The following is an 18,513-nucleotide window of genomic DNA, read 5'->3' on the forward strand; positions in this document are numbered from 1 at the left end:
GGACCCAGGTGTACAATGTTCACTCTATATTCCTTTTCGTGGGTGAGATTCAAGTAGGTGAACAGAAGGGTTGGGACACAGAAAATACCCTATAGGTAAAAGGGAGAGGATTAGCAAGAAGGAAATACAGGATATGACTTTAAGAGTGAGTAAGTGAACCAGTTAAGCTGGAGATTGAATAAAAGCAGGATCCCCCACAACGTGCATGCCCTTCTCATTATCACAAGAATTAACTCCCCAAAGTGTGTATCTGTTCTTTCATTCACCACATATTTACTGAGTATCTTCTCTGAACCATGCACATACTGGCCATTTGGAAGCCTTATTTTTAAAAGTCAGACCAAATATCCTGTTCTTGTGGACTTGAAAATAGATAGTAAATAATAAACTTAGTACATAAATAAATTGCATAGTCTTTTAGAAGGTGGTACGGCTTAAGAAAAAAACAATTTTTTTTAAAGTACAGATTTAATCTTATCATTCTCCTCACTCTAGATACCTTATGATTTTTCTGGAAGCAATGGAATAATGTCTTAACCTCTGAGCATGTTTTCAAGGCTCTCTCTGACTAACCCAAAATAATAAATACTTCTCTTTACCAACCACTACAACAACCCTGGAGATGACTCATACCAGGAAACTTGCCAAAACATCATACAGAAATTTGTTCGTATTGTTTCTTACACCTGGGATAGTACTAATCCACCAAGGTTTACTGAAAATTTCAGTCATCCCTTAAAGCCCAATTCAAGTATCACTTCTTTTTCTTAGTCAATCTGAATTAAATTAATCTCTATCTTCTATTTGTATTTATATCTGTCTCCTCAAACAGATAGTAAGTTTCTCTGTAAGGCAATTGGGAAGATGACCAGGTTGGTGTAGATCAGATTTTGAAGGTCCTTAAAGGCCCCAGTTAGGTGTCTAGGTATTTCCCACCTGCATAATCACTTGATATGACTAAAATTTATTCCTTTGTGGTTTATAAAACTGTATTTTTATGAAGTATGAAAACATAAAGTCAAATATTTATATTTGAATAAAATCCAAAAATAAGTATCAGTAAAAAGAAGAAATAAAATATGTATGTGAAGAAGCCTTATATAACACACTGGAAACAAATGACATCATTCCTCAAAGGCTGAGAAAGAAGAAGTAAGAAAGGTGGGAAATGTTTATAGAATTCTGATAAACAGAGTTCAAACTATTGACCTCCACACGGTGTCCTCCCTCAAGACCTGATTTAACCCTGATACTCTTATCAATGCCCTCTTTTCCCGCTCCTTCTCATCTCTAATTACTTTTTCTGTTCTATTAAGTGTAAGAAGTCACAGTCTGAAATGGATAGACTAGGAATTGATGGGCACACATTCCCATGGAAACTGTAGCCCAGAGTCCCAGAGGCCTGTTGCCCCCAACACTGCCAAACTGGGCCTTTCAGACCAGGGCTTGTTTCCATGTTTGAAAAACCACAACAACGAGAAAGTTTATTAAAAATATCTGTGCTTCCTAATTTGGATTTCAGTAACGCCTAGTTGTCTTCTTTAAATTGTGTTTATATCCAACTTCATAAACAAGGCAAGAAAAGTAGAATAGGGTCAAGGGCAGGAGGGAAAAGATTTTAAGGGCAGAGATAAACGAGAATATTTTAAGTAATCAAATTAGAGGCCCTAGCTGATTTATATCACATACAATTCTAATTCTGACTTCTTTTAGTTATAACGTGTGCTGAATAACAGAGCGATGAGAAATAGGACATCTGGGAGAAGTGTTCAGGAAGAAACTAGATTCCTTAGGCGGTGGCTGGGGGGGAGTCAAAAGCCCAGACGATGCTAATATTCAATGTATTTGAAATATATTTTTAAAAGTGTCAAGATGGCGGAAGGAATGAAGCAAGGAAGGAAAGAAGTGAGCAAAAGAAGAACAGAGAGACAGAGGGAGAGAGAGTAAGAGGGAGAAAACAAGACTGAAAAAAAAACAACCTTCTTGGCAGTGAAAATTATTTAAGCTTTTTGGGTCTTTTCAGCATTAACCATACAATTTCACTTTAAAGTTTGATTAGAAAATACAAGAAGAAGATATAAAGCGTGAGAAACTAAAAAAGCATTAGATGAAGAACCCTGAAACTAAGCAGAAGTTTTTTTTATTAACAATAAAGTGGAAAATTTTTATTGAAAAAGAAGCAAAAACATTGCAGTTGTATTTTTTGTCTCAAACCAAAGCTACATGTCCAAATCCAAGGTGCCATGACGCCCCGTGAATCCAATACCATAAAAATCATGGATGGGTACAAGGCCCTCTCATTAGCCCCATCTTTTATGCACAGAAAGAAAACACAACAACTAATTTGGATTTTCTGGATTATTTAAAGAGATTATTCCCTAACAACAACAAAAATTTTTTTTTGGTTTCTGAGATTGTGAAATTCTACTGTTGTGTCCAAATGAAAAATAATAAGTATTTAAGGATTTATTCTTAAATAGTTGGGGATACCAAGACCATTCTGTGGACCAAATGTTGAAAGACAAAAGGGAGATTTAAAGACGTTACCATAAAGGGTACCAGAATATGCCACTGCAAAATATGCCTCTTTAGCATATAGATTATTTTGAGCTAAAAGCCAATGAGAACCAGCAAATCCAGGAAAAGTTCTAAAAATGGGGCACAAGTTTTCCTTTTGTAAAGGAAATTTCCACTTGTAAAGGTATATCCCTCTCCTGTACCAGGAAGAAGAGGACCCTTAACTCATCAGTGGAGAAATCTCTGACTTAAATCTGCCTTAAAAATGCTAAACAACCCTTGTTTACCATACTTTTCCTGGGCACATTCCCATAACTTGTGTCCCTCACTCAGAATTCCCAACCCTCAAAACCTCTTTCCCTTTCTGTAGCCTTGGATGGTGTATAAACCCAACTTCCAACCACCCCTTTGGGTTATTCATCACTGAGTCTCTCATGTGTACGTGCATGATGCACGTTAATAAAATTGTGCTCATGTTTTTTCTTGGTAATCTGTTTTTTGCCAGTTTAATGTATAGGGCTCCAGGCAATGAACCCAAGATGGGTAGAGGAAAAACAAAGCCAAAATGAGAAATTCCACAATTGCGTAGAATTACGTTTAATTCTAAAGTCTAAAAGAGTTCTTACTATGGATTCTAAATTTAATCTGATCCTTAAAATTAAGCCCTGTCTAGTGGTAATTTAGAAACCTTCAGAGATATGAAATTCAGTTCCTGATTGAAAAAATGCTTATGTCACACTTAGCCTTATAGAGTTATAGCAAACCCTGATACAATACTTATTTTATTCATAAGGCTAGAAATTCTTTGGATAGGGACCACTTATTATATCAAATAGGCAAACTAATTTTATTGTCATAATTTCCCTCAACGTATTAGTGCAGTTTAACTACAGAGGGTTGCCAGTCGGAGCAGAAGCAAAAATAAGGAATAACACACTAGAAAAATAAAAAGGCAGAGAGTTATTTCTACTTTAGCACCATGTCTGACAAGAAAATAAATTAAATTACAAACCATAAAAGAGGTAAAATTTAACAAATGGAATATTTAACTTCTACTTATGGAGGATATTTTTGTTTTTATTGTATTTTCTCTCCAATTTCCTTTCGCACAGCTTTTTCCTTTGTATAATTTTAACACACCTCCTAGGAAAGTTCTTCGCAACATTAAAAAAAAATAGTATACAACGTATTCATTCTAAGTTTGCAAAACAGCCAAGTTTTCACCTTTCTCCACGGTCCCCTGGAACTCTAAATTTGGAGTAAACAAAAGTCATCATAGAATGCAGTTAAATTATTTTTGAAATTATTTTGGCTCTATTTGTTAAGCAACAGCCCATAAATTCTCATTTCTTTGGTCTCCCAAGTTTCAGTCAGGGATTTCCCTTTACAGTTTTGCAGTGTTGTTGACTCTGGAGCAAATTCGTGAGAATAGTTCAGCAAAAACTTCTTTCTTTTCCAAACTATCAACTGTGTGTGAGTCCGGAGGGAGCATGGTATAGTAGAAAGAGCACAGATTTAGGAATAACACAGATTGAGGTTTACATTCCATATTACAAAGGCTTTCTGAGTCTCACTTCCTTCATTTTGAAGTTGGAAAAGTATTGCCTACCCTGCAGTTCTGTTGTAACGATTAAATATAACCTACGTAAAGTTTCTGACTCCTAGTACGTAAGTAATAAATAATATCTGTTATCACGGTAAATCCTAAAACTTAAAAGTTCTATTCTGCTTACCTCCTTACCAAAACAAAACACACTCAAATGTGAAGACTTACATACATACTACATAAATATTCTGCTTGGATCATATTATTAAAAATTGCAAAACGCACGTATTTATATGTTGGCCGAACAAATCTCAGTTTATTACATTTAGCCATAGTTTCTCATTGGGTTTTAGAGATGAAATAGTCAGCCTAACTACCCTGTAACTACAATAAATGACCTGCACAGTCTGAACATTTAAACAATTGGTTTCAAAACTAGGAAGTATTTACAGACCTTAAAACCATGTGCAGAACAACTTGATAAATAATGTCCGTCGGGGGTTCTGCTGATCGCCAAATGGGAGAGAAGGTATTTTTACATCCAATAGTTCAGAGTTCTGCAAATCCATAACTAGAAAGTTTAACTAAACTAATAATGTCTGGATGACAGGACAGATTGAAAACTGTGGTAATCGTAGACATTTGTATATGCAAAGGACCATGAAATAAATAGAGGGCAAAAGGGAGGATCTCTGGCAGTGGATCGTACCGTTAACCATACACAGCAATTCAGCAAAACGTTTTCCACGACACAACAGCTGTGCCTCAGAGATAAAGCTGGATACCAGTTCAAGGTGGTAAAAGCGTTTTGTTTAGTGATACTTCCTGTAGTAGGAAAGAGTGCAGAGTAAGCTTAGCCCTCCTTGGATTGGTGAGGGGGTGACTGGGGGCTTTAAAGGAAGAGTGGGGGAGTGGAGGGGGTGGTGAGCAGAGGCCCAACCACAGTCAAGGAAGTGAAACATTACAAAAAATGGGGTAAGAGGTCAAGGTCAAGGCTGCCACGAGGCCAGCTGTGCCTTCCAACTAGCACTTATTGAAGTTAAGATTCTGTCCTCCCACAGAGAATAGGAGACAGGGGCCCCATCCTTCCTGATGATTACATTTCAAAGGAATGGCTTTCAAGTCCCTGAAAAAGACACCCTTGGCTGTAGGGGATACATATACATCCCAAAGGGACAGAGGAAGAATTTACAATAGTAGGTTTGTTTGTTTTTGTTAATAAGTGCTCTAAGACAGAGACGTGGAGGAGCCTATCCTCAGGTGTGAGCTGGAACAAACGGTAAATTGTTTTGGTGGCCTTGAGCTTTTCCAGACAGGAGCTCGAGGGGGGCTGGGTCATCCCAGGGACACAGGCTTCGGCTTCCAGAAGTCATATGAGAGTTTGGTCAAGGAGAGAATTTTTGTCACAGCTCTCTTAACTATGACCCCGCAGCTCCATCTGTTTGAGGACAGACCATTAGGCTAAGGTCCAGTTTTAGATCCTGTGTCCGTCAGCTTCCCTCTGCTCTGTGGCACTCATCTTGCAAGCTACCCAACAAATAAATCCAGGCCAGAATTTACGGAAAGGAATATGCAAGGAAAAAGAGGCTATTACCACAGCGAAACAAAAACCATCCAGCCATCCCTGGAAAAACACAAAAACAGAACTGCTCAGTTCCTTGAATAAATTCTTATTTTGTGTAAATTATTTTTCTGCAGCCACGGGGTACCCGAAGTACACACGTCATAACCCTGCATTCAGGAGCCTAATGTCCAAGAATGTTTCCTAATAACTTGAATAAGAAGTGGTGTATGATAGGTGCCTTTAAAGTGGTAGAGATGCCTTGTGGCACAGAAGTCCTAGGGAAGATTTGAATAATTCAGTAAGGCTTCTTGACAGAGTTGCGTAAGCCTTGAAGGACCGGCCAGATTTCAGCAGTTAGAGGAAAGAAGCTATGGCCCTCAAGATGAGAGGACTCCATCATCAGGTGAGAGGAAACTGCAAAAGACAGTCCAAAACCTGTATCTGAGCAGGACCCTATGGGGCTTTCCCAGGACAGACCCTTCCCCATAGGTTCTGCTGTAGCTGCTCTCTGAAGGACCCAGGTAATAGTATTTGATGTACATTTCCTGAGTTGTTTTACAGATGCTAAACCCTCCACCAAATGGAAGAAATTAACTACTTGATGACCATGAGCACATAGCCCCCAGACCTACTGGAGCCTAAGGATTGTTAACCCCTGTGACACCACCCTGTTACCTCACCACCAACCAATCAGAGACTTGTGCACAAGCTGATCACACACCCTGGGACTCCCCTCCCTCACCTGGCCTTGAAAAATGCTTTGCTGAAAACCCATCGGGGAGTTTGGGCTTTTGAGCAGTAGCGGTCCTGGCCTCCCTGCATGGTGCCTTAAAATAAACACTGCACTTTCCTTCATCACAACCCGGTGTCGGTAGATTGGCTTTACTGTGCATGGGCTGAGCAGACCCAAGTTTTGTTCGGTAACAAACCCACAGATCAGAAAAGAATTTAGAGATTTTCTTCTTTGTTAATAAGTTTTTTACAATTTACTATTAAACACAGTCCTTCACTAACTGTCAACTATATTTGGCAATTAACTGAAGTCAGATATTGATCCCCCCTCCAAAAGAGATTTTTAAGGAGTCAATGTTAAATTGGGCAGGAATCAAGCAGTTATCAACTCCCACATCTGACATCTCCTCGCTTTGCTCTGCACCATGTTACTCATGTTCATAGGCTTTACTCCAGGCCCAGTGAAGGGTAATCCTGAGGGAAATATTGAAAAGAGGCTGAAAATTACTAGCTTGGGGTAACTGTTGAAGCTGTGAATTGGCATGGGGACGCTAGACCTTGGAGACCACTTTGGAGGAAGATAGCAAATTCCATATTGGGCTCATCTGATGTGTTTCCTGAAGAATGGAAGTGAACACGTCTATTTGTCAATAAGACTCATGAGTCTGGAGCTTGAGAGAAGTGAAAACTGAAGATACAGGTTGTAGAATAATCAGCTCGTAAATGGTTTATGCAACCACAAGAGTGGAAGAGACCCCTCAAAATCCACAGCATAGCAAATCAGATATAAAAACATCGATTTTACTAGGTGTATAGTTGTGGCGCCAACATCATCAACATAATTTCAGACTACCAATAAGTAGGCCTTTATTAACAATGATTGAATTCAATAATTATTAAAAAGCATCAGTAGGATAAGTAAGTTCAGAGCGCTAGTCATAATAAACTCATATCTTAGGCACCCATAAAAACATGGTTTTCTTGGCCAGCAACCCCTGACATTTTATTGTACACTTCTATTGTGATTTTATAGTTTCTAGCTCACCCTTTCAAGGAAAGCAGTTTAGGAAAATTCAATAAGGATTCACTGAATTGCTAGTAGGTGCCAGGTAATGGAGATACAACGATGAAAACTATAGCACCTTCTTTGCTTTTTTTTTAAACTAATTTTATTGAGTGCCTCCTAGTTTCTAGACACTGTCCTGGCACTGATATCACAGTGGTAAACAAAAGAAACCCAACCTTCAAGTGCTTACATTCTAGTAGTTTTTGTTGTTGAATGCATGTTGCATCAACATGGAAGATGGGTATTTCTCATGCAATGTAAGTTATTTAGACAATAGTAACAGTTAATTAGGCAATGTGACAGTCTGGGTCAAACAGTCCTTCTTCCTTAAAGAGCACATTGCTTAATGATTTGAATATCTGTGTCCTCCAAATAGAAGAAGGAGGCTGTTATGTCACTATTATATAATGCTGACAAATTCTTAGTGAACACTCATGACCTCCCAGACCATATGAAAACCATTCTTTGGTTTGCCTTTGGAAATACCACGTTGCACTTTCCAATATTACAACTATGGTCACCTATCACGTGCAACCTAGGTTTGCATCTTCCTTGAAATATGAATATTTTTCAAACTTCAGCAGCAGCACGAGTGTCTAAATTCTCTTAGGTGGAAGTCTTCCCAGTCTATTTTATGTAAACTCTTGTTATCCTCACCTGTGTGATATTTTCTCTTGTAGTCCTTGAATTTTAGTTCTAGGATCAAAGTCTTTTCAGGCCATTCATTTAATATTTTGACTAGATTTTTAGTGGGAAAAAAACTGACATCACTGTTAGAAAAGATTTGGTATTTAGTACCTAGTCATCATGAAACCGTGTACAAGCCCCTGTGTCCTTGTCTTTTGAAGTAAAATGCTGACTCAAGAGTAATGATTGGGAAATGTGAAGATGGAGAAACAGAGAATAGCTGTTGGGCTGGGGAACCAGTAACCATTTAGACTATAGATCTGCCACATTGCAGAATCACCGAACTCCCAGTTCCCTGAAAGACATAGATAAAGGCCTGACCTACATTCCTAAGTTGTTTGTACAGGAAGCTGACCCACCAGATGAAAACTGCTGACCACAAGCACATTGACCCTAGACTGTTTGGAACCAGAAGGTTGATGATGCTTGAAACTTCACCTTGATGCCAACCAATCCGAGAATGGTCCACGAGCTGATCACGCCCTGCTCCTTGAACACTCTAAAACTCCTCACTACCCCCTCCAGGGTGGGCCATACAGTCTTGAGGGCATTAGCCCACTGTGGCCCCCTGTGCCTGGCAAAGCAATAAAAGCTGCTCTTTTCTACTTCACCCAAAACTCTGTCTCTGAGTTTCTATTCGGCACCGGTGAACAGAGGCCGAGTTTCGGCAACAATCATGACATATATTCTTCTCCCGTTTCCTTAAAGCACAACATAGTAACACTAATTCTTTTCTCAGAAAATATAACGTAACACATATTGTATTAACTAGAGACAACAGCCAATGGAAAATTAGGAAATAAGATATGCAAAAAGTACTCCAAAGAGTAAATACTAAGGACAGTATTAAAACATTTTTTTTTTAATGCCTATTTCCAGGGTAGACGGCCTTTATTGGCAGGTGCTAAGAATGCAAAATAGTAACAAATCCAGAGGGGCATGGCTCTCCTCCCCCCCAAGCAAGGTCCCTGTAACTAGGCCAGTGGGGCAGGAGCACTTGACTTGACGGTGGCCACTTTGGGCCCAGAACTCTCCAGAGAGCAAGCTCTCAGGCAGAAGGGAGTCCTCACCACATGGGGGGAAAGAGCAACACCCCGGAAGGGGCACGGGCTGCGTCCCACTCCAGGCCCCTTGGCTCCTGTCCACTGCGCACCTCAAGCCTTCAGGAGGGACCCCAGTTCCCCTCCTCCCAGTGGTTAGCCAGGTTGGACAAATCTGGAAGAAACCATAGGAGAATATCTTTTTGATCTGTGGGTAGATGCAGATTTCTTAAGTATGGCACAAGAAGTAATAACCATCAAGCAAAAAATGATTAATAGACTTTATCAAAATTAAAATCTTTTCATCAAAAGATTCTATTAACAAAATGAACCAGCAAGCCACAGAACGCGTAAACATATTTATAAAAACCCAGACTGAAAAAAATATGATGTCTAATCTATATAAAGAACTCCTACAACCCAATTATTAAGAAGACAAAAAATTCCATTTTTAAGTGGGCTAACAGATATTTCAAAAAGAATACTATGTATGAATAGCTAAAAGGCACTTAGGAAGGACTCAAAATCATTAGTTATCAGAGAAATACAAATTAAAACCACAGTGAAATACCACCACGCACTGATGAGAATTGCTAAAATGGAAATCCTGACAACATCTTATGCTATGTTGAGAGCAACCAGAACTTTTACACATGGCTGGTAGGAACGTAAAATGGTAGATAGAATCAACTTGGAGAAAGACTTGGACATTTCTTATACAATTAAATATGCGCTTACAACGTGACCCAGCGATTGCATCCCTACATGTTTACTCAAGAGAAATGAACACACACGTGCACAAGAACTGTTCATAGCAGCCTTATTCATAGGAGCCAAACGCTCTTAACAGCCCGATGTCCATCAACAGCACGTCGCATCAACAAATGTTAGTATATTCATTCAATGGAAAATCCCTCAACAATAAAAAGAAACAAACTACTGCTGCATTCAACAGCAGAGACGACTCTCCCAGAGATTATGCTAAGCAAATACTAGACACAAAATGGGCTAGGAGTCCATTGATTTGCAGTTCTAGAACAGGAAAAACGAATTAGTGGTAGAAACAACCACCAAAACAAACAAACATAACATTGGTTGCCTCTGGTTGTGAGGAGGGGTGGTAACTCTCCCAGAAGAGGAATGGGGGAATTTTCCAGAAATAGTAACATCCTATCTTGATAAGGTTATGGTTGCAGGAGTGTAAGCCTTTTTCAAAACTCATAAGATTGCCTACTTTAACCTTTGGGGAAATTCTTTTCCTGAAGAGAAGGAATTCTCTGGAAAAAATAGGTGGGAACTGACAATCAGTGTTAAAGTGTACAATTTGTGTACGCTACAATTTCTGTAGTGAACGTCAAACCCCCCAAATCACAAATTCCGTGGAAAAGAAATTTTTATCCATGGAATCGAAATCCCATAGAATGGAAATACTTTAATTATGTATTTGGCTTAGTCTCAAGCATGTTTCATAGGCAAGCTCTCGTGCTAGCTTGTATTCTATCAAGTATGATTACGATAAGGCTGTTTGGAATCATGAAAGGAACATCAGCAGAGACCACTAAACTTGCTGCAGCAAAAATTGTTTTTCCTAAAATCTAATCTCATTTCATGCTTTCAACTTGTGACTACTAAAAGTCATCAGATAGAGCTCAGAAATGACTCACGAAATTGATTCTTCTTACTTATGCATCTCTCATCCATGGGGAGAGAAGAGGAGGTGCTGGGACAGGGCCTAGAATTCCATTATCCACTTTAGTTTGGTTGGCACTTGTTTGATACTAAATGTTCTCAACTTGTTCCTGATGAACAATGGTGCACAGTACAAAACCAAAGCATAATTGGCACAGAAAGCTGAGAAAGCCCAAAGAAAGAGCCTAAGGCATTTACATCTTAGATACACTGGCTGAGCAATTCAAGAAAGGAAGGCATGAGGCCAATATCCTGGTCTGAGCAGTACTATCGTATTATCGTTTCATGGGAACTTGGCATTATATCATGAAAAAGCCAACATCTAAAGTTGGAACTTGTCTTGGTAGGTAATAATGTTCATATATCTTTAAAGATAGAGTTGCACTGACTGTCTCCTATGAATTGACTACTTTTGTTTTCTCATATTAAATAATTTAAGAGAGAAATCTGGGATTGCCCAAGGTCTTGCCATATTTTAGAGAAGGCAGAATAGCAGTAAGGAGCTCTGGAATGACACCAGCATGTGAGTGGATAGTGCCTTAGGTCTGGTTCCCCAGAAGCACATGCTGAGACCAGGATTCACTTGCAAGTGATTCCTTAAGGAGGGACTCCTGGGGGAGATGGGTAAGGAGATGGGGGAAGCAGGTCAAAGTAAAAAGGGGAAGCCAAGCATTGAGGGGACCACAGGTATGAGTCCCACTGCTGGGTAGGCTTCAGCCTGATTCCATCAACCAACGGGAATGAAAGTGACACCTCAGAGGTGTTCCAACCACAGGTAAGGAAGCCGGGATTTCGTAAACTCTCCTACTCAACAGCCATCGTTTATCTGCAGTCAGAGCGAAGAGTAGGAAGTTTCCAGGCACTTCTGCTCACTGCGTCTGCTGGTAAATCAGCTCCAGAGGCCCCAGGGCAATTCTCTGAAGAGGGACCCCGGCCACTGAAAGCAGATCTCAGGGCACGCTACCAACCCTCATAGAAGACAGAGAAGGGTATCCCAGAAATCTGGGTGGAACAGCAACATGGCCCAATAAATCCAGGATATTTACACCAAAGATTGGCCAGGAAAAGTGGTGACTTGGGTGATAAATGCTCGTCAATTAGCAACTTCTCTTTCATTATTATTTTTTTTTGGAATTTTATTTTATTTATTTTTTTATACAGCAGGTTCTTATTAGTCATCCATTTTATACACATCAGTGTATACATGTCAACCCCAATTACCCAATTCATCACACCACCACCACCACCCCCTGCCGCTTTCCCCCCTTGGTGTCCATACGTTTGTTCTCTACATCTGGGTCTCAATTTCTGCCCTGCAAACCGGTTCACCTGTACAATTTTTCTAGGTTCCAAATATATGCGTTAATATATGATATTTGTTTTTCTCTGTCTGACTTACTTCACTCTGTCTGACAGTCTCTAGATCCATCCACGTCTCTACAAATGACCCAATTTCGTTCCTTTTTATGGCTGAGTAATATTACATTGTATATATGTACCACATCTTCTTTATCCATTTGTCTGTCGATGGGCATTTAGGTTGCTTCCATGACCTGACTATTGTAAATAGTGCTGCAATGAACATTGGGGTGTATGTGTCTTTTTGAATTATGGCTTTCTCTTGGTGTATGCACAGTAGTGGGATTGCTGGATCATATGGTAATTCTATTTTTAGTTTTTTGAGGAACCTCCGTACTGCTCTCCATAGTGGCTGTATCAATTTACATTCCCACCAACAGTGCAAGAGGGTTCCCTTTTCTCCACACCCTCTCCAGCATCTGTTGTTTGTAGATTTTCTGATGATGCCCATTCTAACTGGTGTGAGGTGATACCTCATTGTAGTTTTGATTTGCATTTCTCTAATAATTAGTGATGTTGAGCAGCTTTTCATGTGCTTCTTGGCCATCGGTATGTCTTCTTTGGAGAAATGTCCATTTAGGTCTTCTGCCCATTTTTGGATTGGGTCGTTTGTTTCTTTAATACTGAGCTGCATGAGGGCTTCCCTGGTGGCGCAGTGGTTGAGAATCTGCCTGCCAATGCAGGGCATACGGGTTCGAGCCCTGCTCTGGGAGGATCCCACATGCCGCGGGGCGACTAGGCCTGTGAGCCACAATTGCTGAGCCTGCGCGTCTGGAGCCTGTGCTCCGCAACGAGAGGCCGCGACAGTGAGAGGCCCGCGCACCGCGATGAAGGGTGGCCCCCGCTTGCCGTAACTAGAGAAAGCCCTCGCACAGAAACGAAGACGCAACACAGCCATAAATAAACAAATAAATAAAAATTGTTTAAAAAAGAGTAAAACCTTTATAAATTACTATTAATGGAAAACCTGTATCACCTCTCCTAAGTTGAAAGTAACTGAAAGAAAAGTGAACATAAAACAATGTTTTTAAAAAAAAAAAAAAAAAAAAATATTGAGCTGCATGAGCTGCTTATATATCTTGGAGATTAATCCTTTGTCCGTTGATTCATTTGCAAATATTTTCTCCCATTTTGTGGGTTGTCTTTTTGTCTTGTTTATGGTTTCCTTTGCTGTTCAAAAGCTTTTAAGTTTCATTAGGTCCCATTTGTTTATTTTTGTTTTTATTTCCATTATCCTAGGAGGTGGATAAAAAAGATCTTGCTGTGATTTACATCAAAGAGTGTTCTTCCTATGTTTTCCTCTGTGAGTTTTATAGTGTCTCATCTTACATTTAGGTCTCTAATCCATTTTGAGTTTATTTTCATGTATGGTGTTAGGTAGTGTTCTAATTTCATTCTTTAACATGTAGCTGTCCAGTTTTCCCAGCACCACTTATGGAAGAGACTGTCCTTTCTCCATTGTATATCCTTGCCTCCTTTGTCATAGATTAGTTGACCATAGGTGCGTGGGTTTATCTCTGGGCTTTCTATCTTGTTCCATTGATCTATGTTTCTGTTTTTGTGTGCCAGTACCATATTGTCTTGATTACTGTAGCTTTGTACTATAGTTTGAAGTCAGGGAGTCTGATTCCTCCAGCTCTGTTTTATTCCCTCAAGACTGCTTTGGCTATTCAGGGTCTTTTGTGTCTCCATACAAATTTTAAGATTTTTTGTTCTAGTTCTGTAAAAAATGCCATTGGTAATTTGATAGGGATTACATTGAATCTGTAGATTGCTTTGGGGAGTATAGTCATTTTCACAATATTGATTCTTCCAATCCAAGAACATGGTATATCTTTCCATCTGTTGGTATCTTTAATTTCTTTCATCAGTGTCTTATAGTTTTCTGCATACAGGTCTTTCGTCTCCTTAGGGAGGTTTATTCCTAGGTATTTTATTCTTTTTGTTGCAATGGTAAATGGGAGTGTTTCCTTAATTTCTCTTTCAGATTTTTCATCATTAGTGTATAGGAATGCAAGAGATTTCTGTGCATTAATTTTGTATCCTGCAACTTCACCAAATTCGTTGATTAGCTCTAGTAGTTTTCTGGTGGCATCTTTAGGATTTTCTATGTATAGTATTATGTCATCTGCAAACAGTGACGGTTTTACTTCTTTTCCAATTTGTATTCCTTTTATTTCTTTTTCTTCTCTGGTTGCCGTGGCTAGGACTTCCAAAACTATGTTGAATAATAGTGGTGAGAGTGGACATCCTTGTCTTTTTCCTGATCTTAGAGGAAATGCTTTCAGTTTTTCACCATTGAGAATGTTTGCTGTGGGTTTGTCATATATGGCCTTTATTATGTTGAGGTAGGTTCCTTCTATGCCCACTTTCTGGAGAGTTTTTATCATAAGTGGGTGTTGAATTCTGTCAAAAGCTTTTTCTGCATCTATTGAGATGATCATATGGTTTTTATTCTTCAATTTGTTAATATGCTGTATCACATTGATTGATTTGTGTATATTGAAGAATCCTTGCATCCCTGGGATAAATCCCACTTGATCATGGTGTATGATCCTTTTAATGTGTTGTTGGATTCTGTGTGCTAGTATTTTGTTGAGGATTTTTGCATCTATATTCATCAGTGATATTGGTCTGTAATTTTCCTTTTTTGTAGTATCTTTGTCTGTTTTTGGTATCAGGGTGATGGTGGCCTCATAGAATGAGTTTGGGAGTGTTCCTTCCTCTGCAATTTTTTGGAAGAGTTTGAGAAGGATGGGTGTTAGCTCTTCTCTAAATGTTTGATAGAAATCAACTGTGAAGCCATCTGGTCCTGGACTTTTGTTTGTTGGAAGATTTTTAATCACAGTGTCAATGTCATTACTTGTGACTAGTCTGTTCATATTTTCTATTTCTTCCTGGTTCAGTCTTGGGAGGTTATACCTTTCTAGGAATTTATCCATTTCCTCCAGGTTGTCCATTTTATTGGCATAGAGTTGTTTGTAGTAGTCTCTTAGGATGCTTTGTATTTCTGCAGTGTCTGTTGTAACTTCTCCTTTTTCATTTCTAGTTTTATTGATTTGAGTCCTCTCCCTCTTTTTCCGGCTAATGGTTTATCAATTTTGTTTATCTTCTCAAAGAACCATCTTTTAGTTTTATTGATCTTTGCTATTGTTTTCTTTGTTTCTATTTCATTTATTTCTGCTCTGAGCTTTATGATTTCTTTCCTTCTTCTAACTTTGGGTTTTGTTTGTTCTTCTTTCTCTAGTTCCTTTAGGTGTAAGGTTAGATTGTTTATTTGAGATTTTTCTTGTTTCTTGAGGTAGGCTTGTATAGCTATAAACTTCCCTCTTAGAACTGCTTTTGCCGCATCCCATAGGTTTTGGATCGTCGTGTTTTCATTGTCATTTGTCTCAAGGTATTTTTTGATTTCCTCTTTGATTTCTTCAGTGATCACTTGGTTATTTAGTAACTTATTGCTTAGCCTCCATGTGTTTGTGTTTTTTACGGTTTTTTCCCTGTAATTCATTTCTAATCTCACAGCATTCTGGTCAGAAAAGATACTTGACATGATTTCAATTTTCTTAAATTTACTGAGGCTTGACTTGTGACCCAAGATGTGATCTATCCTGGAGAATGTTCCATGCGTACTTGAGAAGAAAGTGTGATCTGCTGTTTTTGGATGGAATGTCCTATAAATATCAATTAAATCTATCTGGTCTATTGTGTCATTTAAAGCTTCTGTTTCCTTATTAATTTTCTGTTTGGATGATCTGTCCATTGGTGTAAGTGAGGTGTTAAAGTCCCCCACTATTATTGTGTCACTGTCGATTTCCTCTTTTATAGCTGTTAGCAGTTGCCTTATGTATTGAGGTGCTCCTATGTTGGGTGCATATATATTTATAATTGTTATATCTTCTTCTTGGATTGATCCCTTGATCATTATGTAGTGTCCTTCCTTGTCTCTTGTAACATTCTTTATGTTGAAGTCTATTTTATCTGATATGAGTATTGCTACTCCAGCTTTCTTTTTATTTCCATTTATATGGAATATCTTTTTCCATCCCCTCACTTTCAGTCTGTATGTGTCCCTAAGTCTGAAGTGGGTCTCTTGTAGACAGCATATATATGGGTCTTGTTTTTGTATCCATTCAGCAAGCCTGTGTCTTTCGGTTGGAGCATTTAATCCATTCACATTTAAGGTAATTATTAATATGTATGTTCTTATGACCATTTTCTTAATTGTTTTGGGTTTGTTTTTGTAGGTCCTTTTCTTCTCTTGTGTTTCCCACTTAGAGAAGTTCCTTTAGCATTTGTTGTAGAGCTGGTTTGGTGGTGCTGAATTCTCTTAGTTTTTGCTTGTCTGTAAAGCTTTTGATTTCTCCATCGAATCTGAATGAGATCCTTGCTGGGTAGAGTAATCTTGGTTGTAGGTTTTTCCCTTTCATCACTTTAAGTATATCATGCCACTCCCTTCTGGCTTGCAGAGTTTCTGCTGAGAAATCAGCTGTTAACTTTACGGGAGTTCCCTTGTATGTTTTTTGCCGTTTTTCCCTTCCTGCTTTCAATAATTTTTCTTTGTCTTTAATTTTTGCCAATTTGATTACTACGTGTCTTGGCGTGTTTCTCCTTGGGTTTATCCTGTATGGGACTCTCTGCACTTCCTGGACTTGGGTGGCTATTTCCTTTCCCATGTTAAGGAAGTTTTCAACTATAATCTCTTCAAATATTTTCTCGGGTCCTTTCTCTCTCTCTTCTCCTTCTGGGACCCCTATAATGCGAATGTTGTTGCATTTAGTGTTGTCCCAGAGGTCTCTTAGGCTGTCTTCATTTCTTTTCATTCCTTTTTCTTTTTTCTGTTCCGCAGCAGTGATTCCACCATTCTGTCTTCCAGGCCACTTATCTGTTCTTCTGCCTCAGTTATTCTGCTGTTGATTCTTTCTAGTGAATTTTTCATTTCGATTATTGTATTGTTCATCTCTGTTTGTTTGTTCTTTAATTCTTCTAGGTCTCTGTTAAACATTTCTTGCATCTTCTTGATCTTTGCCTCCATTCTATTTCCGAGGTCCTGTGTCATCTTCACTATCATTATTCTGAATTCTTTTTCTGGAAGGTTGCCCATCTTCACTTCATTTAGTTGTTTTTCTGTGGTTTTATCTTGTTCCTTCATCTGGTACATAGCTCTCTGCCTTTTCATCTTGTCTATCTTTCTATGAATGTGTTTTTTTCCCCACAGGCTGCAGGACTGTAGTTCTTCTTGCTTCTGCTGTCTGCCCTCTCTTCTCTTTTATTCTTAAGCAGTAGTTGCAGCACTCACTTCGTCAAAAAACAAAACAAACAAAAAACATATATATATATATATATACATATTCTGAATATTTATGTGTGTATTTTAAGTACATATAGATCTACTTTTTTTCTTCTTAATGATTAGAAAGGATTCTACAACGTGTATTGATTAAACTTATTTTCCCATTCACCCACTGATGGACATTTCTATTTATCATTTTTATTGCTTTCTTTAACAAACTATGTTCAATAAATATCTTGTACACGTGTATTGGAAAATGTCTCCATGTATGTGCACAAGAAAAATTGCTTACAATGAGATTGCTGGATGAAAAGAAATGTACATTTTTAATAATAACTATAAATAGAGTATAATCTATGAAAACTTTGAATCACTACGTTGTATACTTGAGACTAATATAATATTATAAATCAACTATACCTCAATTTAAAAAATAAAATACACAGACTTAGAAAACAAATTTATGGTTACCCAAGTGGAAAGGCGGTGAGAAATTAGGAGTTTGGGATTAACATGTACACACCACTATATATAAAATAGATAATCATCAAGGACCTACTGTATAGCACAGGGAACTCTGCTCAGTATTCTGTAATAATCTAAATGGGAAAAGAATTTGAAAAAGAATAGATACTTGTATATGTATAACTGAATCACTTTGCTGTATACCTGAAACTAACACAACATTGTAAACCAATTATACTCCAAGATAAAATAAAAATTTTTAAGAATCTGAAAAAGAATAATATCTGTCTATATATTAATATGTATACATATATAAATATACAATATATACATATATTTGTATAACTAAATCACTTTGCTGTATATCTTGAAAATTGTAAATCAACTATACTTCAATTAAAAAAAAAAGGTTGAATTAAGGAAAACCAGACACCAGAATACTTCTACAGTCTTGAGCAATAAAACAATGTAATCTTTTCGGTAAAGGTCAGAAATAAGAGTTACAGTGTCTGCATTATTTGGAGAATAATACAGGCATTTGATCACAAGCTTTTTTTT

This window comes from Eschrichtius robustus, chromosome 10 (genome assembly GCF_028021215.1).
Source record: "Eschrichtius robustus isolate mEscRob2 chromosome 10, mEscRob2.pri, whole genome shotgun sequence".
Classification (NCBI taxonomy): Eukaryota; Metazoa; Chordata; class Mammalia; order Artiodactyla; family Eschrichtiidae; genus Eschrichtius; species Eschrichtius robustus.